This window comes from Antechinus flavipes, chromosome 2 (genome assembly GCF_016432865.1).
Source record: "Antechinus flavipes isolate AdamAnt ecotype Samford, QLD, Australia chromosome 2, AdamAnt_v2, whole genome shotgun sequence".
Classification (NCBI taxonomy): domain Eukaryota; kingdom Metazoa; phylum Chordata; class Mammalia; order Dasyuromorphia; family Dasyuridae; genus Antechinus; species Antechinus flavipes.
In genome coordinates, this window is record NC_067399.1 from 37,782,229 (window position 1) to 37,808,196 (window position 25,968).

Sequence of the window (25,968 nt, forward strand, 5' to 3'; positions counted from 1 at the left end):
AGTGTTAGCATATTTGATCCTTGCTTCTGGAATTATGATTCATTATGTGTTGCTCAGAATCCTTGTCTTTCAAAGTTGGTTTTTCTTTAAAATGTTATTGTAGAAATTGTCTTGTTCTGTTTATTTTACTCTGCATCAGTTCATATTAGAATGGGCCCCAGCAGAGTCTCTATTTGTAGTTAGGAGTATGAGAAGAAAAACAAGTTGTTATTGCCTTCCAGGATGGGTACAGGGGGCTTGGGTTGTGGTAAACAGGACATGGTTAGCCACATATTCAAGGAGCTTGGGTCCTTTTTGGGATTTCTTTCAGTTAACTGGTAGGTGCTTTCAATTTCTATTTTAACTTCTAATCTAAGCTATCTGGGTGGTTTTATAATTTTTTGAAAGATGATATGTAAGCTTTTTTTTATTTATGGCTTTCAGATAGTTCAATGATCTTAAATTATGTCCCCGCTTTTCCAGGTCAGTTGTTTTTCCTGTGCGATAATTCATATTTTCTTCTGTTTTTCCAGTCTATTGATCTTATTATTTTTTATATTTTATGAGAGACATTCATTTCTATTTAGCCAATTCTAATTTTCAAGGAGTTATTTTCTTCAGTAATATTTTGTACTTATTTTTTTTTTCTAAGATGTTAATTTCTTTCCCTTTCTTTCTCTGGGTCTTACCTCTTTTTGCATTCTTTATTCCTCTCATTTGGTTAAAAAAAATTTTTTTAATCTTCTTCTTAAAAATCTTCAAATAATTTCTGTTGCACTTTGATCCAAGCTATTTTTTCCTTTGAAGGCTTTGCTTGCAAATGTGTGTCTATACATATGTATATATGTGTATATATATACACATATATGTGTATATGTGTTCATGTATGTATATAAACACGTGAAATTTCTCAAGAATATATAATGTTTGTAACCAAAACTTAAGAATGCTTGAAATTGGAATTACCCATAAGGCAACTCTCAAAGTTTGTGCTGCCTCAGAAATCTCCCTTCTCTGCTAGAAAGCTAAATTATAGGATTATATTTTCTAGGAAATTAAAAAAAAAACAATCTATAATGTGTGAATTTAAATTTTTAAAAAATAACTATATTTCAACATAATTGATTTCCTATGAAATCCTATAAGCTTGTTTTAGGAATTTAAGAATATTATTCTGAGACGGAGTCCATAACCTTCACTAGCATGCCAAAAAGATTCATGAAACAGAAAAGGTGAAGAATTTACAGGAATGTATGAATTCTTTTTCTTTATTTTATTATTTCTGTGTCTCCCCTATGACATGTATAATATGTGCAGGCTCATATCTACTTAAGCAGCCAGCTAGAAACATATTTACTTAACCTGAACTGATGACATTTATTGGTATTTGACATTTATCAATATTTAGTCTATTAGCTGGACCACTGTCTGCTTGATTAAGCCTGAAGGCCTGACTTTGTTTCCCAGAAATCAGGAGATTTCAGGGAAACAGAAACCTTCCATTCCAATCTCCCCAAATAGCAACAACCAATTAGATGCCTCCCCCTCCCCTTCTCAATGCTCTCTTACTTGTGATGTAATTTCTTGTATAAAAGCTATGTATCTTTACTACTTCTTTAGCCCTCCTACCGCGAGCTTATCTTGCGATGGGATGGCTCATCCTCCGGAGGTTTTTCAATAAACAACTTTTCTGCCTTCTACTGAGTGATCTCTGAGTAGTCATTTTGGGTAAGGGTCTTCTACATCCCTCACATATTCTACACAGAAGATTAGAGGTTCAGGAAGCACTTTTATGAATTTTCATAATAGACTACATGTGTTTATCTCATATGCCAGTTTATATTAGTTATTACAAAATGTCATACCCTTCAAAATACATTGTCAAAGACCTTGTTTTATATAATCTCCCCAGCACCTAGAATAATGTCACTAAATAGCAATTTTATATGATCAAAAAGAGAGACATAAGAACTAAGTCGCATTACCCTCTCAACATAACCATATGCAGCTGGTGAAAAAATCTAATACCCTGATCTGCAGTATAGAATAAATTACAATTTCATTTCATATCAATGGCTCAAAAAAGTTTTAGGAATCTCTGCTGACTCCAATGTTGTTCAGCATACCAAGTTGTCTCCGCAAAACATCTAGAGATTTTGGTGGATGATAGGTTTAAAAGGACTCAAATAGTGTAAAAGGGCAGTAAAAAGGGTAATTCAATCTTAAACTATATTAGAAGAGATATACTATCCAGTGTGTATAGCTCTACGATGACTCAGAATACAATTAGAATACTATCATCAATTATAAAAATAAATAAATAAAGGAACATTGCTAGAGTATGGAAAAAGAGGTGAACATAAAGCTAAAGGGCTTCTATTCATGTCACATGAACATGAGTTAATAGAATTGGGACGTTTTCACCTGAAGAAAAAAAAATGTATCAGGGGTATGTGAGATGACCAAATAATAAAGAGTCTGTTTGAACAGACTATAACTAAGAGAATGGATATAAATTGCAAAAAAGCTAATTTAAGCTTGAAATAAGAAAAAAAAAACCTATTCAAAATAGAAACCAAATGTTCAGGAGACAGTGTTTCTCTAAATTTCATTAGAAGTCTTACAATAAAAGTTGCTTGCTTTATCTTACACAAAGGATTTATTTTTCCCAGATAGAAATGGAACTAGATGAGTCTTTTAATTCTGAAATTCTATGATTCTGTGAAATTTTCTGGACCTATCTTTCTATTATTAGATCTGAACAGTTTTATTTCCAATATGAAGTCCTTCATGAACTTTGAACCACATACATTAGTTTCATTTTGTGTATCAAGGAAAAGAATTGGTATAGAGAGGTGTCTCAATTCAGTATGGATTCTTTGATATTGTAATCGATTTTGATTACTGATAAAGGCTTTTCTACATTCATCACATTTATAGGGTTTCTCTCCAGTATGGATTCTCTGATGTTGAATTAGGTACAATTTAGTACTGAGGCCTTTTCCATATTCTTTACATATAAAGGGCTTCTCTTTAGTATGTATTCTTTGATGTAATAATTTTTGATTAGTGATTAAAGCTTTTTCCCATTCACTACATTTATAAGGTTTCTCTCTCATATGGATTCTTTGATGTTCAATTATATAGCTATTACTATGAAGGCTTTCCCACATTCATTGCATTTATAGGGCTTTGCTCCAATATGGATTTTTTTATGTTAAAGTAAGTAACTATTACTGCTAAAGGATTTCCCACACTCATAACATTTATTTGACTCCTATAAATTATGGATTTTTTGATGTCTAATAAGGTAGCTATTATTCCTAAAAGCTTTTCCACATTCATTACATTTATAGGGTTTCTATCCAGTATGGCTAATTAGATGTCAAACTAGGTCTTGATTACTAAGGAAGGCTTTCCCACATTCATTACATTTTTTAGGCTTCTCATCAGCATGAATTCGTTGATGTTGGATTATGTAGCCCTTACTGATGAAAGTTTTTCCACATTCACTACATTTATAGGTTTTCTTTCTAGTATGTATAATTTGATGTGATAGATTTTGATTACTGATGAATGTTTTCCCACATTCATTACATTCAAAGGAATTTTCTCCACTCCACATGGATTCTGTTAGGTTCATATAGAGTGGTCCCTTTTGACTGAAGCCTTTCCCATATTTCTTACATTTAAAGGGCTTTTCTCCAGTATGAATTTTTTGATGTTCAATTAGGTAATTATTACTGCTGAAGGTTTTCCCATAATCAGAATATTTACAGGGCTTTTCTCCAGAAAAATGAATTTTTTTTAATGTTTTTCTAAGTGACACTTTTTACTACAGACTTTCCCACATACATTACATTTACAGGGCTTTTTTCCAGAATGAATGAAATAGTTATTTCTATTTCAGGATGTCTTCTATACTTGAAGGTTTTGCCACATTCATTGCAAACATAAGGCTTCCCACCAGTGTGAATCTTCTTATGTTTAAAAAGAATCCCCTTTTGGCTAAAGGCTTTGCTACATTCATTACCTATATAGAGTTTTTCCCCACTTTGAATCATCTGATGTTTATAGACAGTCCCCTTTCTGTTGAAGGCTTTCCTATATTCTTTACATTCAAACAACTTCTCTCTACTATTAATCTTTTGATGTTGAGATAGGCTTTGAATTTTGTTGAAGGTTGCTAAATTACATTTAAATAGATTCTCCTCAGAATCATCTGAATGGTGAGTAATTAGATTTTGTTTACTGCTAATGGTTATCCTGGATATTTTATGTTTAAAGTGTTTTCTTTGAGTATCTGTTCCATGCTGAAAAATATAGTTTGAATGGCAAGTGAAGATCTTGCATTTATTATATTCATAAAGGTTTTCACCTCCAGCGATTTTATCATTCTCAATTACAGCTGAATATTGTTTTACATTTACTCCAAGAATTCGCTTTTGGGCATCAGGAATTGACTCCTGACTGTATTTCTGTCCAATTATGTTACATTTATGAGGAAAATCTGGAAGAAAAAAAGAGGTGTCAATATTTAATGCCTTCTGTGAGGAAAGGAAATTATTTTATGTTAAGTTCTAGATTCTATCTTCATCAAGAATGATCACTCTAGAATGGGTAGAACAAATTTTTATAAGAAAGAACTAAAGCTTAAAGTAAATGCCAATCTAATGATTAAGAACTTCACAAATAGATGGATTATTATTATAGGTAAACAAGTAATTCTGGAAAATATAGACTGCTAAACCTGAAGTCAACAAAAACTTGTTTATCTATTACAAATAAATGGTTTGTGAATATTTAAAAAAGAATGTATAAACTCTTAAGATTTAGCCTTGATTTAATAAGAGCAGATCATATAAAACAAAGCTCATTTCCCTTCTTAATAAGACCTATGAATAGGCAAATAAGGGATGTAAATAGCAGATACCTAACTTTCAACAGTGCATTTGACAGAATTTTTCAAGAAATCTTTTTGGATACAATAAGGAAATGTGTATTAGACTATAATACAATGTACTGAATCTGTATCAATTTTTAAAACCTTACTGGAAAAGATACTTCAATAAAGAATTTTGTTCAGGTTAATTATATTTTCTAGTTTTATATATCTATATATCAAGGACAGATAGATAGTGCAGTAGATAGAGCATGAGCCCTGAAGTCAGGAGGACCTGAGTTCAAATTTGATCTCAGATAATTAATACTCACTAGCTGTATGACTCTGGGCAAGTCACTTAACTCCAATTGTTTCAGAAAAAAAAACTTACATATATCTATATATCCACATATATATGTATATAGATAGATATATAGATATAGATATCTTTCTATCTATCTAGCTCTGTGTATGTGTGTGTGTGCGCGCACATGTGTGAGTGTGTGTGTCAAGATGGAGGAAGAGAGACAAAGAGAGAAATTCTACTCGTGCATTCAATAATGAGAGAGAGAGAGATATTAATTCTACTTGTAATTCAAGTAAACACTCATCTGTTTTGATGACACAAATTTATAAAAGATACTTGAGAAAATACAAGACCAAATCATGGATTTTTTAAAAACATATCTCAAAAGGCTAGAATAATGGGCCAAGACAAATAATATAGAATTTAACAAGGATACATGTGAGGTTCTATATTTGGGATTAAATTTCAATTACCAAATCTTAGAAAGTCTGGTTTAGCAGCATATCACATTAAAAAACTGGGGGGATTGAAATAAATGACAATTTCAATATTAACTAGTGATATACTATAGTCACTAAAAAATTAATTCAAATTTAAGATGTGTTTAAAAATGTATATCTACATCAGATAAAATAATAATCTTAGTACACCCTGTCCTATCAGTCTACATTTAGTAGAGTTTTTCTCAGTTCTATATACAATTTAAAGGACACTGGGCAGTGGCCAATGACAGGAAGCTGTTAATTGGTTTTTAAAGGCAAAGGATTATTTAGCTTTGTTTCATATGGCAAGTCAAAATGTAAATATATGACATATGAAATATAAGTTTATGACATAAAGTTTCATTCAGCAAGGCAAGAAGGCTGGCATAGACAAATGCAATAAATAGAGAAATAGCCAAGAGGGAACCTACCACAGCATTTTGATACAGAAATTGGCCATGAGAATTTCAATAAGATTGACAGGAATGTTGGTTTTTTCCCAGGCTTTTATCCAATATAGAAAGAAAGTAACACAAAATTTGCAGTGACCTGCAGACACCATATTATGTGACTCTTTCTGCTATAGTCATCTAACTGCCACTTATGTTCAAAGTGAAGTAATGCCTTCTTGCTATAAAGAAATAGACTTTTCCATTTGATATGTTAACAGAGAGAATGAAATAATTCTATATCATTTCATGAAGGAAGGTCTTTTAAGTAAAAACAAAAAAGAAAAAGGAACAAAAAAGAGAAAGTCAAATTCTGTCCAATGTCAAGAGACATTTTGATGGGAAAATATCAGCAAAAAGTAGAAAGGGAAGAAGGAATCCAAAACATTTGGAGATTAATAACAGAGATAAAGCCATTTCATATCATAAAGAGTTGTTGTTCTTTATACACCAAGAAATCATGATTTGGATTCAAAGATACTGAAGCTTTTGGGTAAAGATCAACAGGAGAAACAAAAATGATACTGTTCTAGGAAGATTCGATAGATCACCTGGACAGAAAAAAGAAAAAGATGATAGTTTCAGAAAAGTGTAATCACAGGCCTTGTACAGAGGAGTAATAAGTTATCCTGTTCAGATTCTTTGTCTCTAAAGAGGGAATAATGATATTTTCGCTTATCACCTCAAAGATCAGAAAAGCATTTTGTAACTTATCAAATGTTACTAGATTAATATATGTATCTTGGGAGACTGTGTCAACCACAGAACAGTAGAATTTCAAGGAAGAAAACAGGTCACAAGAAATGAAGAAAAAGGTATAGATCATGTATTTGTGGGGTTTAAAAGTGAATGGAAATGAAGTGAAAGGTAAATAAGACAGATAAAAGGGACAAGCAAAAGTTTTTTGTTTTTTTTTAAGTAATGATCAGATATCTATAAAGAACCTTAAAACAAAGGGGAACTGAAGATGCAAGAAGACATAAAAATAATAATCATAGGAAAGGAAGAAGAATTAACATCAGAAAGAAAATTAAATACTTCTTCCTCTAAGGCTAAAAGGAAATATAAGATCAGGAGATTTATGACAGTGATCTTTCAGAGGAAAGGTGAAAAAGGAGTTCCAGATGGACAGCAATCAAAAAGGTCCTCTCATGACTTGTGACCTTTAAGAAGTGCCATTCTAAGATTTCAGGATAATGCAACCTTATTAACCAGCTAAGTTACTGCTTGCAATCCTACCTAAGTCCTGGTTTCCATTACTCACCAAGATAAAGGCTCTTGAAACTTCTTCAGCTGGACACCTTGATACTGCTCCTTTTTCCAACTGGGAGATGACATCTGGCTTGAAAACTGACATGACCCTGCTCATGGAGAAACAATAGGAATTTCTGAAAATTAAAGATATCTGAGAATTCAATCTTAGTCTGTCAGCCAATGAACTATTTTTTAGGTGTCTACTATGTGCCACGCAGGCACTGTACTCATACCTGGGGATATGAAAAGAGGCAAAAAAAAAAAGTCCCTGCATTCAAGGAGGGTGCACTTTTTCATTAAGGAATACTAGAAAGGACCACTGAAGCATACTCTGTATTGATTTTGGGTTGCCATCAAGTAGCAGGACTGAAAATAGGATCTAAATTAAACTGAAAGAAAATTACTCCATTTAAACACATTCATTCCCTACTAAAAACTTGAAAACTTTTCATGTCTGCCAATAACTACACTGGGACTTTAGTGGAGAAACATACAGTAGGAAAACTAGTCTCAGGAAAGTCATAATAATGCTTCTGAATACCACTTAAAGCAAAAACCTTTCATTTAGAAAAAGGGAACAGAAGCATTGTGCTTTTTTTATACAACACCATTTAGGAATCTTTCCCCATTATATGAAATTCTAAGAATATTCTATTAAACAATGTTCAAACTCAGTGAAGCACTTCTTCAGATATTCCATAACCTAAAGAATAAGAGAATGCCAAGAAATTCTAAAGGCCAGATGATTCAGGAGAAGGAAGCAGTCCTTACCAAGGGAGATAAAATTCTCATAGTTTTCCAGCATCACATTCCTGAACAAGTCCTTCTGAGCTGGTTTCAACAGCCCCCATTTCTCCCAGGTGAATTCGACAGCCACATCTTAGAATGTCAGTAATTTCTGAAATATCAAAAACATTTTTTTTCATACAAAGTCTGTCTATTATGTGGAACAAGAATGAATCAAGAAGTATTTATTAAAGTAAGCTACGTACCAAGAACTATGCAGAGTGCTGAGGGAAAAAAACAAAAGCAAAAGATCCGTATCTTCCACTGAGAAGTTTACATTCTAAAAGACATGCAGGGAAATGGTGGGCACAGAGGATGGTTTTGGCTTAAAAGAGTCACAGGAACAGTGACTGGAACTTCAGAGAAGTAAATTGATATGTCCTTTATAAGAACAATGACAGAATGAATTTGAATATAGATGTTCAAGAACTAGAAAATGAGAGGACAGAGTGATGGAGCCCACGTAAATAGGCAAGGTTTCTAGTGAGAAGATGGCCAAAGTGAAAGTAGGCAGGAGTTGAACTAATATGTGGTGAGAGCCTGAAATAACCACTGACCAGGACATCTGGGACTTGGAGCTTAGTATAAGTGGTGAAAAAAGGATAGAATTCACAGGGCATGGCTTCTGGTTTAGACAACAAAGTTGCTCCCAAGAAAATAGCCAGGAAGTAAGCCATGAAACTGGAGTAACAAATATTGAAATATATATCAAGGGTAATTGAGACTCCACTTACATTTTTCTCCCTTTATAAAAGACTTTCTGTATTGTAAATAATTTTCTTATTACTCAAGGAAATCATTTCCCAGAGAGACACAAATTAAACACATACTTCATTCTTCAAAGTCACATTTTTATCTAGATGCAGTTTATCAATCATTCCTTATTACTAATCACTCCATTTGAAAAAGTATTATTCACAAGTAGATCACAAATGGAATATTAAAATACAAATCCTCTGCATGAAATAATTTCTAATTAATGACACTACTTTCTCCCAAGCTGCTTTTATTTGAATAAAGCTTTCTTTTATTGAATATTATTCCAGGTTCTGTCTTAGGGCCTCTATTTCTTCTCTCTTTCTCTCAGTGCCTTCATCATCTCATATGGATATAATCATTCTAATGATTTCTGGAGCTAGAGATCCAGTTTTGTCTCTCTTATTAGAGTCACTCTTAAAACAACAACTTCTTTTGGTCATTTCAAACTGAATGTCCTATAGGCATCTCCAACTTAACATGTCCAAAATAGAATTCATCATTCCCTCCAAACTCATCCTTTCCCTAGATTTCCCTGTTCCTGCCAGGGATTCTATCATACCTACCTACCATTCTCCTGAACTCTTAATTTTTTCACCTTACAAATTCAGAAAATTGAAAAATCTTATAATTTCTTCATCTATAACATCTTAAAATAATCAATTTTTTTTCCACTGACCCAGCCACTATCCTTATTCAGGTCCCCATTACTCCCAGCCAGCTTTTTAGCCTCTCTGTCTCAAGTCTCTTCCTGCTCTACTTCATTTTCATTAATAGTGGTGTCAAATAGAAACAGGTCCTATGGGAGCATTTTGACTTAGAAAACTACAAATTAATATCTGCTTGCAGCAATGGGCTATAAGTTTGACATATCTGTCCTACATGAACATTAAAGTAATTTTCCTAAAGCCCAGATCTGACTATGTCACTCCCCTACTCAAATTCCAATGGCACCTTATTAATTCAGGAATCCTACTTAAAGTTCTTCTGTTTGACATTTAAAATCCATCACAACTTGCCCAACCTACACTTTTAGGCTTATATATTACCCTTTATAGTTTATATTCTAAGAGTTGAGACAATGAGCACACCTACACTACACAAGATAACTTTGGAGGGAGGCATTAAGCATCTGGTGGGATCAAGCATGTTATCATCACAAGCATTTCTAAAGTGTTTTAAGATTTGCAAAGTGCTCTATGAATATTGTCTCAATTGATCCTTACAATAATGTAGGAGGATAACAGCTGTTCATTATTCTCTCTTATAGATAAGAAAATGGAAGCAGACAGAGATTAATGACTTGGTTGGGGTCCTGTCATTAGGTATCTTAAACTTGATTTTAGGTCTCCCTGACTCCAGGTCCAGCACTCTACCTTCCATTTAACCTAGCTGTGAGTTATGTAGGAGGTAGCATTTAAGCAAGGCTTCAGGGGAATTAAGCATTCTAAAAAGTGTAGGTGATGACACTATATATTCTAGGTATGGAAAACAAGCCTGTAGAAAAGTTCCAAGAGGGAAGATGGAATCATTAAAAATGCAATTTTCAATAGGTAATTAATCACACTCCCTTATTCCTATTGAGATCTAAATTCAGCTCACTGTCCATTTAAAGTATCTAAAAACCTAATTGACAGAGACATTCCCCAACATATAAGTGGTAAAAGGACATAAACAAGCAGTTCTCAAAAGAATTGCAAAATATTCACAACCACACAAGAAATACACATCAGAACAACCCTGAGGTTTTACTTCATATCCTGAAAACTGGCAAAGAGGAGAAAAAAAATTAGCAATACTCAATGCTAGAGGGGTTGAAGGATGATTGGAACACTAAATACATTATTGATGGAGCTGTGAAATGATACGATTTTGGAAAGCAATTTGAAATTATGCAAATAAAATGACTAAGATGTCTGTATCCTCTGAACCAAAGACTCCATTATGGGTTTGTCTTCCAAGGAAGCCACTGCTTCCAAAATATTTATAGCAGCACTTTCTTTCATAACAAAGAATTGGAAACAAAATAAACATCTATCAGCTGGGGAATGACTAAACAAATTATGAATGTAATGGAAGGTAGCTGTGCTACAAAGTATGATATATTGGTGAATAATGAGAAGCATGGAAAGGTTTCTATGAACTGAAGGAATGAAATAAGTAGAGAAAACAATATACTTGACTCCAGGAATATAAATGGAAAGAAACACACACACACACACACACACACACACACACACACACACACAAATCAAAATTGAATGTTGAAAAATTAATAGGCTCAAACAAGACTTGGGCAATGAGATATGAAAGGATGCTCTCAATCTACCCCCTTCAAGAAGGTAGGAGGTCCAAAGGTATTACATATTGCTTATATTTCCAAACTCTTTTAACATACTAATCAGCCATCCTCATTTTTCCTTTTTTTCTTTCAAAACCCAACAATAATCTTCCGCCATTTGATCTCCCATATCTTGTTCATTGGGTCATTTTTGCTGAATGACTGTGTAGTTCACTGAAAAGACTATTATGGGCCTTGATACATTCAACCATTATCAAAATGGATTATCTTACTATTTACACACCATTTTCCTTCCTGTACCCTGTACAGAGAACCAAATATTTGCCAAAAATATTCACCATATTCCTGAAAGATGTGAAGAAAATCACCCCAGGATTCTGTTTTCAGCAGCATGACACTGATAATCAGTGGACTAAGAAAATCTTTTTCATTTTGTCTATTTTAGATGATCTTAGCATGTGAATGATCATGTTTCTTATTTTCTAAGTCCAAGTCTGTTATATTCACTTTCTCTTTCTAGAACTTACTCTTGCACTAGGATAAATTAAATAAAAGCTACTTACAAATCTTTTTTTTGCAAGGATTACTACTTCCATAGAAATAATCTTAACTACATAACTGGTTTGACTGATCTTGCCTTCATTTTTAAGGTCATTTCCATTTCTTCCTATAGCATAGCAGGAATTGATTGCTACTACTGTTCATAAGTGATGATTCCACTGTCATCAACACTGAAGTTTTTCTATTAAAAACTGACAGTTTTTGCATTCACTGTTCTCCTTACTTTTGGGATGTCCAGGCTTTGTTAGGTATTACAACTTTGTGCAGACTCAAATCCCTCCTGTTTGTTAATTATAAAATTTTACTGTTTTTACAATTTAACACAAGCTCTGTGTGGACAGGGAACCCCAACAGAGCCTCTTTCAGAGGGTCCTTGAGATCAAGACTATTTTCATAATTATACCAAGATATTATTTGTCTATTAACATACTCTTTTCCTTTCCTACATATCTGTGTGAAACTAGTTTGTTTTTTTTAATGCTACAATTCAAACAATATATTAAATAGGCTGAATGTTGAAGCAGATATGAGAATTTAACTGTTTTCTATTAAGGCAGCTATTAAAGATTTACAAAATATGTAACATGATGTCATTCCTCACTACATTTTGTTTTGGAACCGTTATTTTTCTTTAAGATATATTAATGTTAACATGTAATAGGTTTAATGTTATTTTAAATATATTAATGTATCCTTTTCAGTTTCTAAAATGGCATAGATACCTGTAACCAGTGGTTTGTTGATAATGTTTAATAACCAGCTTGGGGGAGAGAGGAGGGTGATCTACATTAAGATTTTCTTCATCACTTTCTTAAGCTTAAAAAAAAAAAAAGAATACACTAAGAAAGGTCTGATTTGTAATGCTTTGCTGATTTCCAGAGCTCCAATACTTACACTGAAAATTTAACAATTGGCTAAGTCAGTACAAGCCCCAGCTGGCTCCAGCATACCTCTGGATACAGCCCACACAAACAAAAACTCTTTTGAGCCCTCAATAATTTTTAAAGTGTAAAAGAATCCTGAAAACAAGAAGCCAGAGAACCTCTAGTCTAAAAATGTTACTGCTTCTGGCAGCTTTGCCAATTTGCTTGACAAGTAAAATTAATTGACTTCTAGCTAAGGTAGTTCTGAGCTATTTTTACCTTTTTTTTTTTTTTTTAAGCAATGACTGACTTAAGCTAGTTACAGAAATTGATTATGGTTTGTGTTGATGTCATTTCCTTTACTCACTCCTCATTTTTTAGGATCAACATGTTTTCTTCATACAAGTCAGAATTACAACTGCATACAATATTTCTCTAACATCAAATGATGTCACAGAGGATAATTTTATATATATATATATATATATATATATACATATATATAAAATTTTGTGGGCTTATCTTGTTTCTTCCTACCTTGCCTGACATTTTTTCAGTTTTTCGTTGAATTCAAACTTTTTTCAACAAAAAACTGAAAAAATGTCAGGCAAGGTAGGAAGAAACTAGATAAACCCACAAATATCACTTGTGTTTCTATATACTCAAATTCAGCCAACCAGTTTTTACAAAGTACTTGGCTCTATGCTTGGGATACAAAGAATGAAACAAGTCTTCCATATTTTTAAATAAGAAATTTAACTTACAAAAAAATTAGGCATATTAAAAGATACTTACACTTCCAGACTTTTAAGATGATTACAAAGAAATTTTAATCAAAAGTTACTGGGACTGGGGAAAAAAAAAAAAAGAGAAATATGACCTAAAATTAAATAACCTACATAAGATAAGTTAGTAAAAGCTTATGGAAAATTAAAAAACAAAACAGGATAAAGTATTTTTTATTTAAAATTTAGATCAAACCACACAATAATATACCATATTTAAATTCAGAATGAAATGTAGACAGAAAGACTATAAAAATACATAGAAAATGACAAAATAAATTTCTCTAAAGTGTACATGGAAAATACACATTTAAGTTACTAAACAATCGAAGTAATTATAGGTATATGTATTAGTTTGCTTAAAAATGAAAAGCCTCTTCACTGAAAAACATAAAATAGAAATAAAAAATAAATAGGAGGAAATATGGCACATATACAGGTAAAAGCAGAATATTTAAGAATTTTTTAAAAATAAGTTTTATCTTTTTTGTTTTTAGGTCATTTCTGGATATTCCTCTACTTCCCTTCCTTCAACTTGAGAATTCTTGAAATAAACACAAGAAGTTAAAAAACAAATGACTCAGTTTCTAGCAAAGTCTGCATTCTTAAGTCTATGGTCAGCTCCCTCTCTGATGCTTTATTACCTTTTCTGAGACCAAGATTTGTTTTAACAATCATTTAGAATTCAGCTTTCTTTTAGTATTCTATTGACATTGTTGGGTTCAATATGTTCTTGTGGTGTTATGTTTTGATCAATCTATATGTCGTTCTCTTGGTACTTTTCTTTCTGTAGGAGTTCATATACAGCTTTCTAGGATTCTCTGAATACGTTTGTCATTTCTTATTAACATCCTATTATGTTAATAAACCAGTTTGTTCAGTCATTTCCGAGCTGATGGGTACCAACTTTGTTGCCAGTTGTTTGCTATCACTAATAGTGGTTTCATTAATATTTTTTGCACATATGACGCTTTTCTTCTGTCTTTGGCCTCCACAGGTATATGTTCAGCAGAAAGATTGCTGTAATAAAGGGAATAAACAGTTTAGTCACTTTTTTCCCAAACAATTTCAATTTTTTTTTCCTGAAAGTAATACCAATTTAGTTTCCCAAAAAAAATATCATTGTGATTATCTTGCAAAAGCCTCTCAAATAATGACTATTTTGCCAGTTTGCGTTTAAGGAGAAACCTCAATTGTTTTAATTTACATATGCCCTTTTATTAGTGATTTGGAATAGAATTTTGATGGTAATTGGTAGTTTGCAATTCTTCCTTTGAATATTCTTTTATTATATCCTTGAACATATCGATTGACAAATATTTGGCTCTTGATTTTATGTATTTTTATGAATTCACTAAAAATACCTAAGAACTAGCATTTATAAAGCATTTAACATGTTACCTCATTTAGCCAAATGAGATTATATAAAATATTTTGCAAATCTTATAAGTACTAATGATATTTAATAATAGCATTATTATTTGGTTCTCACAAGAACTCTGAAAAAAGAGAAAACTACTTGGGGGGCAGCTAGGTGGTGCAGTGGATAGAGCACCAGCCCTGAAGTCAGGAGGACTTGAGTTCAAATCAGACCTCAGTCCTGGCTGTGTGACCCTGGGCAAGTCATTTAAAACCCCAATTGCCTCAGCCAAAAAAAAAAGGAAACTGCTTGGAAAGGTTAACTGACTTGCCTAGTGTCACACAGCTAGTAATTGTGAAAGGCAAGGATCAAATCTTAAAGCCAAGTCCAACATTCTACTATTCATTGCACTTCCTAGCTATTTAAATGGCCTTTAATCTTGGTTCTCAGGCATTATCAGTGATATGGATTAGAAAGTTTTCCTGCCCAGCTTTTCTTTTTACATTATCTACATTAATATCATTACTACAAAAATTTTATGTAACTCAAAGTCTTATTTTATCCTTTCTGATCTTTCTACAACCTATCCCTTTCTGATTAAGAAATTTCCCCTTCTCATGATGAAAAATGCTTTTTACCTCCAGAAAAAGAACTGAAACTGAATGTAGATTGAAGCATGCTCTTCTTTTATTTTCTCTATTTTTTCCTAGATTTTTGTGTTTGTTTTCTTTGGGTCTGTGTCTTCTTTCACATAATGATTTATATGGTAATATGTTTTACATGATTGAACATGTATGTATCTATATGAAATTGTTTACCTTCTCAGAAAAGAGGGGAACTCAATTTTTTTTAAAAATTGATGTTAAAAATTGTCTTTGATTGAAGGAAAATTGTACTTAAAAAATAATTCTTACCTTCATAGTTCTATGGTTAATTATTCCATTTTTTCCCTAGTTCTTTTATATATTTTATGATTAGGCTGGTCATGCATTTGGAACAAATTATGAAATACAGTGTCAGATATTGGTCTAAACCTAATTTCATCAAATTGCCTTTCAGATTTCCCAACAGTTCTTGTCAAAAAGGCATGTCCCCCACTAATGTATATTTTTAGCTTTATTAAAAATGGGCTGTTTTCATTTGCTACTTATTCTTTTTTATTTTTTTAAATCAAATCTGCTCCACTGATTTACTTTTCCATCTCATAATTATACTAATTTTATCATTTCTTCCCTATTTGATGGCTTTAAGTCTGGACATGTTGTAACACCATTTCTCCTTCTTTTTCCCCCTTAAGATTTTGGATACTTTGCTTTTCCAAATGTTTTGAAGCTATTTTGTCTAGTTCTATTTAGAATCACCTTAGTAGTTCACTTAATTAGCATTATTAGTATAGCACTAATTCTAAAAATTGTATGTAGTGTAATTTTTATATATTTACATAGTGCAAATATGAATAGTGAACATCTCTCAAATTATTAGTCTTCCTCTAGTTCAGTAAAGGCTGTTTTGTAGCAGTATTTAAATAAATTCTCCCTGTGTCTCTATAGGTTAACCTCCAAAATGTTTATGCATTTTATAGCTATCTAAATAAAATTTCTATTATCATTTCCTCTTGATTTTCTTATACAGCATAGAAATGTTAAAAGATTTTTGTAGCTATCTTTTGTATTGAATCTTTATGCAATCTGTTTCTTCTCTGATCCTTTGGGGTTTTTTCTAAGTACAGCATTATGTCACTTGCAAATATTAATTTCCTCTGCCAATCTGGAAACTTTTCAATACTTTCTTGTCTAATGGCTAAAACTAGCTTTCCTAAATCCTTATCAAATAACAGTAGGAAGAATATTCTTGCTTTAGTCCTGTTTGTAGTAAGAAAGTCTCTATTGTTTCTCCACTGCACATAATACTAGCTCTTGGATTTGTACATATATGTTAAAAAAAAAATTTTTATTGACATCTTTTGCTTTTACATCACATAAATTTTCCCTATATTCTCATACTGTTTGGTCCTGGACAGCAATCCATTTTAACAAAGAAATGGGGGGAGAGGGGGGTTAAAAGGATAAGGAAAAAGCCCCCAGCAAAATCGAGCAGTACATCATAAAATAATCTATCGATATATACAATGTTTCATAGCCCATCCAATTCTGCAAAGTAGGGAGAAGTGTCTCTTCGGGGTGAATAAAATTTAACAATATAAAAATAATGAAGAGCAAAACCCAACTTCTGATGGATAGGTGGTCAGTGGAATGTGAATGGAATTCACAAAAGAGGAAACACTAAAATTACCACCTCATCAAAAATGCTCAGACTCATCAGTATCAAGAGAAACTTTCAGATACTATTTAACATCATTAAAAATAGCTTACACTGACTGACAGTGAAAAGAAAGAACAAGTATACAAACTGCAGGATGAATTTAAAAGTCATAGGATCTTTTAAAAAGATCCATCTGGCAGAAAAACAAACATATTCTTATTTCACTACTCCCCTTATTAGGAATAAAGTCAGATATTATCGGGGAGAAAAACCTGTATATTCAACTAGTTGTTACTGAAGCAAAAAACAAACAAAACAAAAAGACACTTGAAATGTGCAACAATTAGAGAATGTTAGAATAATCAATAGTAGTTAACGTTATGTAATACATAGTTAAAATTGAAAGGATTAGGAATAGAAAGAAACTTGAAAAGATCTATCTGAAACATATAAAGCAAAGAATGCAAAGTCAGAAAAAGACAACTGCTCAGGAACACAATTACACAAATGATAAAGTATCTACAAAATGAAAATGTCAAAGGGGATATGGAAAAAATAAATAATTTATTACAATACTTTTACATAATGAAATTCTTATATTCAAATGTCAATAATTGTATTTTTGTTGAAATTAGTTTTGTTCACAAGGAATTAAAAATAAGATATATTACAAATTTGGTGAAATATTGTGTTTCAGTTATGTTCACAAAAAATAAGATTAATATTAACTTGAAACATTTTGTTACAGTTATGTTCACAAAAATATGATTATTATAAATTTGATGAAACGTTTCGTTACAGTTATGTTCACAAAAATAAGATTAATATTATAAACTTGAAAAACATTTTGTTATGGTTTACAGTTATGTCCATAAGGAATTATTTTAAAATAAGATTATAATATAAACCTGATGAAAATGAAATATTTTGTTGTTGTTTAGTTATATTCATAAGAAATTGTTTAAAAATAAAATTGTATTATAAACAACGGAATTGAGATGATCACTGACAAATCAATGCTGCTAGAAAAAAGTTTAGATATACACTTTATCTCATATAACACAGCTAATTCAAGACCAATAAATGCAAGACATACATAGATATTTATGTAACAAAAAGATAACTGCAACTTCTAGACTGGCATCTGTTTCTGCAGAACTGAGGTGTGGAAATTTTAAGAGCTCAATGAGAAATTTCATATTAAATAATACATCCTTTTATAAACATTAACCTCACTTCAACAATGGCCATAACGAAGGATAATAATAGCTAATGTTTATATAACACTTTATGTCAGCTGCTGCGCACTTTATAAAGTGATCTCATTTGACTCCCACAACCACCCTGGGAGGTAGACTCTAGCCTAACCCCCATTCTACACTGAAAAAAACTGAGGCAAACAGAGGTAAGTGACTTGCCCAGGTCATAAAGATAATCTACAAAGAAGTGTCTGCACCCCAATTTTAATTTGGGTCTTCCCAACTCCAAGCCCAGCATTGTGCACTAAACCGCCTGGGATGGGAAAAAATGCTGGGAAACATGGTCAGGTATGTAGCAATAACCATAAACAATATTAGAGGGGGAGGCTCCTGCCCGGTCCCTGCCCTTCGGGTCACTCAAAGTCAGGAGCTGGCCTTCGGAGGGGGAAAGGAGATGGCCCTGCTATTCTCGGAGGGGACAGAGTAGCCCTATAGTGTGGGGGAGGAGTAGGACGGCCCCGCTCCCGGGTGGAGGGGCCAAAGCAACCACAAAGAGGGGTGGGGTGATTCTGGCCCAGAGAAGGGGAGGGACAATATTCACTCCGTAGGTGAAGGGAGGATGGCCCCGCCCACTGGGGAGGGGGAGGGGACAAAGCGACACTTAGAGGTGTGGGTGGCCTTACCCCAAGAGGAGGGGGAGGAGGGAAGAGACAAAAGCACCACTCACGGGATGGGGGTGGGGTGGCCCCGCCCTATGGGGAGGGGGAGGGGACAACTCTCACTCACGTGGGAAGAGCCCAAGCTCCAGTTCTCGCTCATGCCCTCCTGCCCCTGGATTCTCCCCGCTGAGGCGAGGCCGGAGTCCCGACCAGCCAGACCTGAGAAGAGAAGAAGGTTACGGGGGAAGCCGGGGCTGCTCGCGGGCCAGGAGACCGGCCCGACCCCCCAGCCCAGTTCCCACCTTGTCCCCCAGACGGAGGAGGGTTCCTCTGGAGACACTGACTCTGCACCAGCTGCAGCTCCAGCTCCAGACCCGCCCCGGGCCCGGCTCCCTCCATCGGGGGGTCATCGAGACGGCCCGGGAAGGGGCTGCGGAGGCCATCGGGCGCCCCTCCTCATCGTAGAGAGGAGGCAGCTGAGGCCCAGAGAGGGTATTGGCTGTCTCCGGGTCACACAGCATCAGGGCCGGGGTCAGCCCGCCGCCCCCGCCCCTCGGGCGGCTCTGGCCCCTCCCCAACGCGTGACGCCGCTTCTCAGTCCTCAGGGACCGGATGCCTCCGTCTCAGGCCGAGCTGGGGGGCCGCAGGGAGATTCAGAGGCTGAAGAGCCCGCCCCCGCGTTGCTGGCGCAGGCGCTTTGCGCATATTCTCCCCCCACTCTGGTGGGACGAAGACTCCATCCTGCGGGAGGGGGTTGGGAGGGCCGAAACCTCTGAGGGATTCTGGGAAATGAAGTCCACAGTATATTTCTGCACAGGTGCGGTATCTTAACAATTAAATAAGTAAACATTTTAAAGCACCGCATGGAGAATACGAAGAAAGGCAAAAACGGGGCCCCTGCGCTCGAGGACCTTATAAACCAAGGGGAAGCAATATTCAAATAACCCTCAGTGAGGAACAGAATAATTATACTTATTTCCCAGGGCTGTTCTGAGGCTCAAAATGAGAGAACCTGAAGCACTACTACTACTACTACTACTATTACCACTCCTATGCTAGTACCACTACTATTACTACCACTATCATTATTACTGCTACTGGTACTCTACCACTGTTACATTATTACTACTACAACCACCACTACTACTACTACCATTGCTACTGTTACTGCTACTACTACCACTACTACTACTTCTGATACTGCTACCATCACCACCACCACTACCACCAGTACTACTACTACCCTTAGTACTATTACTGCTACTGTTACCACTACTACTACTCATACCCCCACGACTAATACTGCTACCACTGCTACAACTATTACTGTTACTACTACCACTACTACTATTACCATTCCTATGCTAGTACCACTACTATTACTACCACTATCATTACTGCTACTGGTACTACCCCTGCTACTGGTACTCTACCACTATTACATTATTACTCTACTATTACTGCTACTACTACCACTACTACTACTACTGATACTGCTACCATCACCACCACCACTCACCGCCACTACTACTACTACCATTGCTACTATTACTGCTATCACTACCACTACTACTACTTCTGATACTGCAACCACTACCACCTCCACTACCACCAGTACTACTACTACCCTTAGTACCATTACTGCTACTGTTACCACTACTACTACTCATACCCCCACGACTAATACTGCTACCACTGCTACAACTATTATTGTTACTACTACCACTACTACTATTACTGATACTGCTATCACCACCACCACCACCACAGTTACTCTCCTGTTACCACCACCACTACTAGTACTAGTGGACCACTCCTACTATTACCACTCCTATACTAGTATAACTACTGTCACTAGTACTTCTGTTACCACCACTACTGGTACCACTCCTACTATTACCACCACTACTACCACCACTATCACTACTTTCTATTATTGCTACTACCACTACTACTGATACTGCTACCATCACCACCACCACTCACCACCACTATTACTACTATCATTGCTACTATTACTGCTACTACTACCACTACTACTACTTCTGATACTACTACCACTACCATCACCACTACCACCAGTACTACTACTACTACCCTTACTACTATTACTGCTACTGTTACCACTACTACTACTCATACTAATACTGCTTCCACTGCTACAACTATTACTGTTACTACTACCACTACTAGTATTACTGATACTGCTATCACCACCACCACAACCACAGTTACTCTCCTGTTACCACCACCACTACTAGTACTAGTGTACCACTCCTACTATTACCACTCCTATACTAGTATAACTACTATCACTAGTACTTCTGTTACCACCACTACTGGTACCACTCCTACTATTACCACCACTACTACCACCACTATCACTACTTTCTATTATTGCTACTACCACTACTACTGATACTGCTACCATCACCACCACCACTCACCACCACTACTACTACTACCATTGCTACTATTACTGCTACCACCAGTAGTAGTTCAGTGCTGTCTGACTTCCTGACCCAATTTGGGGTTTTCTTGACAGTGATACTGGAGTGATCTGCTATTTCTATCTCCAGCTCATTTTACAGATGAGGAAACTGAGGCAAGTAGGATGAAATGACTTGCCCAGAATCACCCAAGTAGAAAGTGTGAAACCAGATTTGAATTCAGAAAGATGAGTTTTCCTGATTCCAGGATCAAGGCTCCATATACCACTGCCTTCTCTATTCCTTCCTCCTCCCAACCACTAAAGTCCCCATGTCCAAACTCTTCCTAACCCGCATTGCCCACCTCCTTTCCAGTCTTCTCACCTCTTACACTATAATACATTTCCTGTGATCCAATGACAATGGCCTCTGGTTATTCCTCAAATGTGACATTCTATCTCCCCATAGACAGAATGTTCTCTCTCCTATCTGGGTTTCTTAATTTCCCTAGTATCCTTCCAATCCCTGCTAAAATCTGGCTTTCTACTGGAAACCTTTCTCAATTCCTCTTAATGTTGGTGGCTTCCCTGTTCATTATTTCCAATTTATTCAGGACATGGTTGGTTTAAATATAGTAATTTGTGTTTTGTCTCCATTAATTTGTGAGCTCTTCCATGTAAGGATGATCTTTTACTCTTCTTCTTATCCCCAGCATAGGGGGATATAACATGGCATATAACAGGCACTTAATTATTAACATAATGATTAACTATTTTACTTACTGACATAACTTGGAAGAGATCCCTTTATTTATTCAAGGAGAACACTTACGTGGAGTGGTCTAGAAAGGAACTGAGTATTAACTACTATTTTGGAACGGAACCCCCCAAAACATATTTCAACATTTTTCTTATTCAAGATTCCTACAAATGTCACCTCAATTGTCTTGGAGTAGAGATACGTGTTGGAGGGCATAAGGGAACTCTGTCAAGTTTTGACATATCTCTCTTCAGATTAGAAATGCTTAGATATTAGTTATTAAATAAAATAGTTTCTGGCAAAATTTGCATCTAAAATGCATTGTTTCCTGAAGGCATGAAAATTCAGATGTAGCTTAGAATGTTTACTCCGGAAGATAATTGATCTAAAATTTTGTGGGATGTGATTAAGGATCTAAGACATTTCAATAGTTTAACTACATAGATTCAGAATTAGTTGAATGATTAACTCCAAGAGTGAAAATTAGTTGATATCAGCGTTGAATGAGAGGCAACTAGTGCAGTCTTTCATCATTTTCTTTCAACAATTTTATCCACATCTTAGATGTATATAGGAATGGCATAGGTAGTAGGCCAGATAAACCCCGCTGGGTACCCCAGATTGAAAATTATAGAAGAATCATTGACAAAGCATCTCAAGAACAGAGCCTAGATTCAGCCCACTATGTAATCCTCCTGTGCCAGTTCATCAGGCTGGTATGTAGTTAGAAACCTAAGGGAGGTTCTCCAGACTCTTAGATCCTGTCATGTGTTTTTGTATTCAGACAACCAGGAAACAAAGTTAAAAATTTAGTTTCTTCAACAAATTAAATTTCAAGGACAGTTTCAATACCTCTGAGAAAAAAACTAGTCTAATCTTTAAAGGTTTGAGTGTTCAAATATGGTCCCTACTTTATCATATTTGAAGATGAGAGGCTCTGCTGATTACTCTTATTAGGGGGAAGGGAATATGCATTTATTAAGCATCTACCATGAGCTTAGTTCTCTACAAATATTATCCCATTTGTTCTCATTATATGCTGTTTCCTTAAGTACTAATACTGTCTGCAGCAAATTAATTGCAGTCTATTTGGCACATTTGTTTTGATCCCCAATTCTATAAAGTTCACTGAGGTTCTGGGGAAGCAAAAATACTATTCTTTCCAATGCCTCCTTCTGATCCTTGGACTACCATTTTCTATTTTCTTTTTTTTTTTTAATTAAAGCTTTTTATTTTCAAAATATATACATAGATAATTTTCGACATTCACCCCTACAAAATCCTATGTTCTAATTTTTTTCCCTCCCTTCCCCTCACATCCTCCCCCAGTCAGCAAGTGAGTCAATATATGTTAAACATGTGCAATTCTTCCATACATGTTTCCACAAATATCATGCCACACAAGAAAAATCAGATCAAAAAGGAAAAAAAAAAATAAGAAAACAAAATGTATAGTGTCTGGGCCAGCTCTCTGGAGGACCTCAGGATCAATCAGAGTCAGGATCAGTCAAAGTCCTTGGTCTTTAGGAGGAGAAGTGAAGGAGGTAGGCAAGCTGCCACTTGGCTCATTAAAGATGAATTCTTAAATTCCAGTCTGGAGCCTGAAGTCTTCTCTCCTTAGCATGCTGTGGCAGAGACTCTGATTCTCTCTCTCAGTCCTCCAATCCTTGCCTACAATTACCTCACCACCACATATTCAGCGAGCACTAATCATGAGGAGAGCCATCATATCACCATATCATCTAAGTATCTTTTTATAGAACCATTACCTCACATTGAGCAGGTACTTAGCCTTAAACACTCTGTTGTCTTAGATTCAAGTACATTTTTTCAGAGTTCCAGCTCTCTACAAAAATGCAAGCAAACACCAGTGAGAAATACTATGTTGTGGTCCAATTCCCCCAGTCCTCTCTCTGGTGCAGATGGCTCTCTTCACCACAAGATCATTGAAACTGGTCTGAATAACCTCATTTGTGACAAAAAGCCATCAGAATTGATCATCGTATAGTCTACAGTACTATATAGGGAGTACAGTGATCTCCTAGTTCTGCTCATTTCACTGAGCATCAGTTCAGGTAAGTCTCTCCAGGCCCTTCTGAAATCCTCCTGCTGATCATTTCTTACAGAACAATAATATTCCATAACATTCATATACCATAACTTACTCAGCCATTCTCTTGACTGATAGGCATCCATTCAGTTTCCAGTTTCCTATTACTACAAAGAGGGCTGCCACAAACATTTTTGCACAGTGGGTCCCTTTTCTTCCTTTAAGATTTCTTTGGGATACAAGCCCAATAATAATGTGGTTAGTGGCAGTGCAGGGAGCTGAGGTGTAAGAATCCCCTAATGATTGGAGCAGGTTCAACATGAAAGAATTCACGAGCCCAAAATACTAGTTGCAAAAAAGGAAGTTTTATTTTTGGCACTGAGAAGTCAGTCCTGGCAGAGAAAGGTCCTAGCAGAGAAATCTTGGTAGAGAAATAAACAGAAGTGTTAACACTGAGAAGAGTGTCTCTTCACAGCAGACAGGGGTTCTTGGAGGCAGCCGTGCCACTTTGGATCTCTGCAAGTTATGAGTTTAAAATTGAAGTTTTTAATAGGAAATCTGAGCCTGAAATTTCAATTGAATGAGATTACTGCCCCCAGGTCTAGATTCCCAGTTGAATGAGACCACTTAAATTTAAGCTAAGTAGAAGTGGTCCTGGACTAATTTTCAATTAGAGGATGCAGCTAGTCCCACCAAGTTAACAGAATGAAGCCCCTTATCTTGATTCCCTGAGGAGAGCTCCTCAGAGTTTCCCTCCCATCTCCCCAAAAGTTCAAGAGGAACACTATCTACATCAGTAACACTTCTGGGTCAAAGGGTATCCACAGTTTGATGGTCCTTTGGGCATAGTTCCAAATTGCTCTCCAGAATGGTTGGATCTGATCACAGTTCCACTAAGAATGTATTATTTGGACTACAGATTTTCAATAAAATCTACATAGTACAGTTCTTATCAGCTTTCTAATAAAAGCCAGATAGAGTCCCAACCACTTCACTCAAAATAGGCCTGAGATCATACTAATGAGGTCCCCAGTGAGTGGATATGGTTGGCAGAGGGAGACTGGAGCTTAATGGAATTGCTAGGCAGGAAGGAACTCTGATGATCAGTTTAGCCCCAGTCCCACCCCGCCTTGTTATGTCCTGTCACTTATGTCACATCCTTGAGGTTAAAGTTCCCCTATAAATCTGTCCATGGTTCATGCCATCTTTGCTGAACCCCTTTTGGTTCAGTCCCCATAGCACCTGGACTCATGGTGTCTTTTCCTTCCCCTTCCCATAGTGTCCTTCTTCTCATTCCCCCTTCCCCCCCTCCCCAACTATGCCTCGTGGTGTCTTGTAATGGGCTGAGGCTTGAGTTGATGCACTGAGGTCCCAAGCACATGAGGCTAAATAGTAATTGGACCATACTCTATTAATATATAAGCTTGGAGAAAGAATGGCCCCCGCCCACTCTCTGTATAAGTCTTGATGTGTTTGTTTTATAGGAAATGACGATTTTGGTGGGTGGAGGCAGGGGAGTGGAAAAGGGGAAGGAGAGACTGCTTGCATTTGCCATTACGACAACCCTTTCAGCTCAAATCCCCCTCTGTTAGCTGGCTTCCTGTCACAGCTGCCCATATTGCTATCGCAATCTTTCTTGCCCATATTGCTATCGCAATCCTTATTCACCTCTTCACTTCAATAAAGATTGAAGATTTTTCCCTTAACCTGAATTCCTGACTCCAGCTGATTTTAAATATGCGGTCATTACAGTGTCTCTCCTCATCTCTCACCATACCTCTATTCTTTTTCCTTCTCACAGCTAATTAACTTTTTTTTTAGGGCATTAAACTCTAAACTGCTCT

At 35.5% G+C, this 25,968-nt stretch overlaps 2 long non-coding RNA genes across 2 annotated transcripts; both read right to left on the reverse strand.

Moving 5' to 3' along the window:
• Positions 1 to 1,207: 1,207 nt before the first annotated feature.
• On the reverse strand, positions 1,208 to 11,112 carry LOC127547577 (uncharacterized). The gene is made up of 3 exons (XR_007950200.1): positions 8,125 to 11,112; positions 7,364 to 7,460; positions 1,208 to 4,489 (listed from the first exon to the last, which is right to left on the reverse strand). It is a non-coding gene; the product is annotated as an uncharacterized LOC127547577 (long non-coding RNA).
• A 2,452-nt stretch (positions 11,113 to 13,564) lies between these two features.
• Positions 13,565 to 19,562, reverse strand: LOC127547576 (uncharacterized). Its single transcript, XR_007950199.1, has 3 exons — positions 19,189 to 19,562; positions 19,014 to 19,105; positions 13,565 to 14,426 (listed from the first exon to the last, which is right to left on the reverse strand). It is a non-coding gene; the product is annotated as an uncharacterized LOC127547576 (long non-coding RNA).
• Positions 19,563 to 25,968: the final 6,406 nt, after the last annotated feature.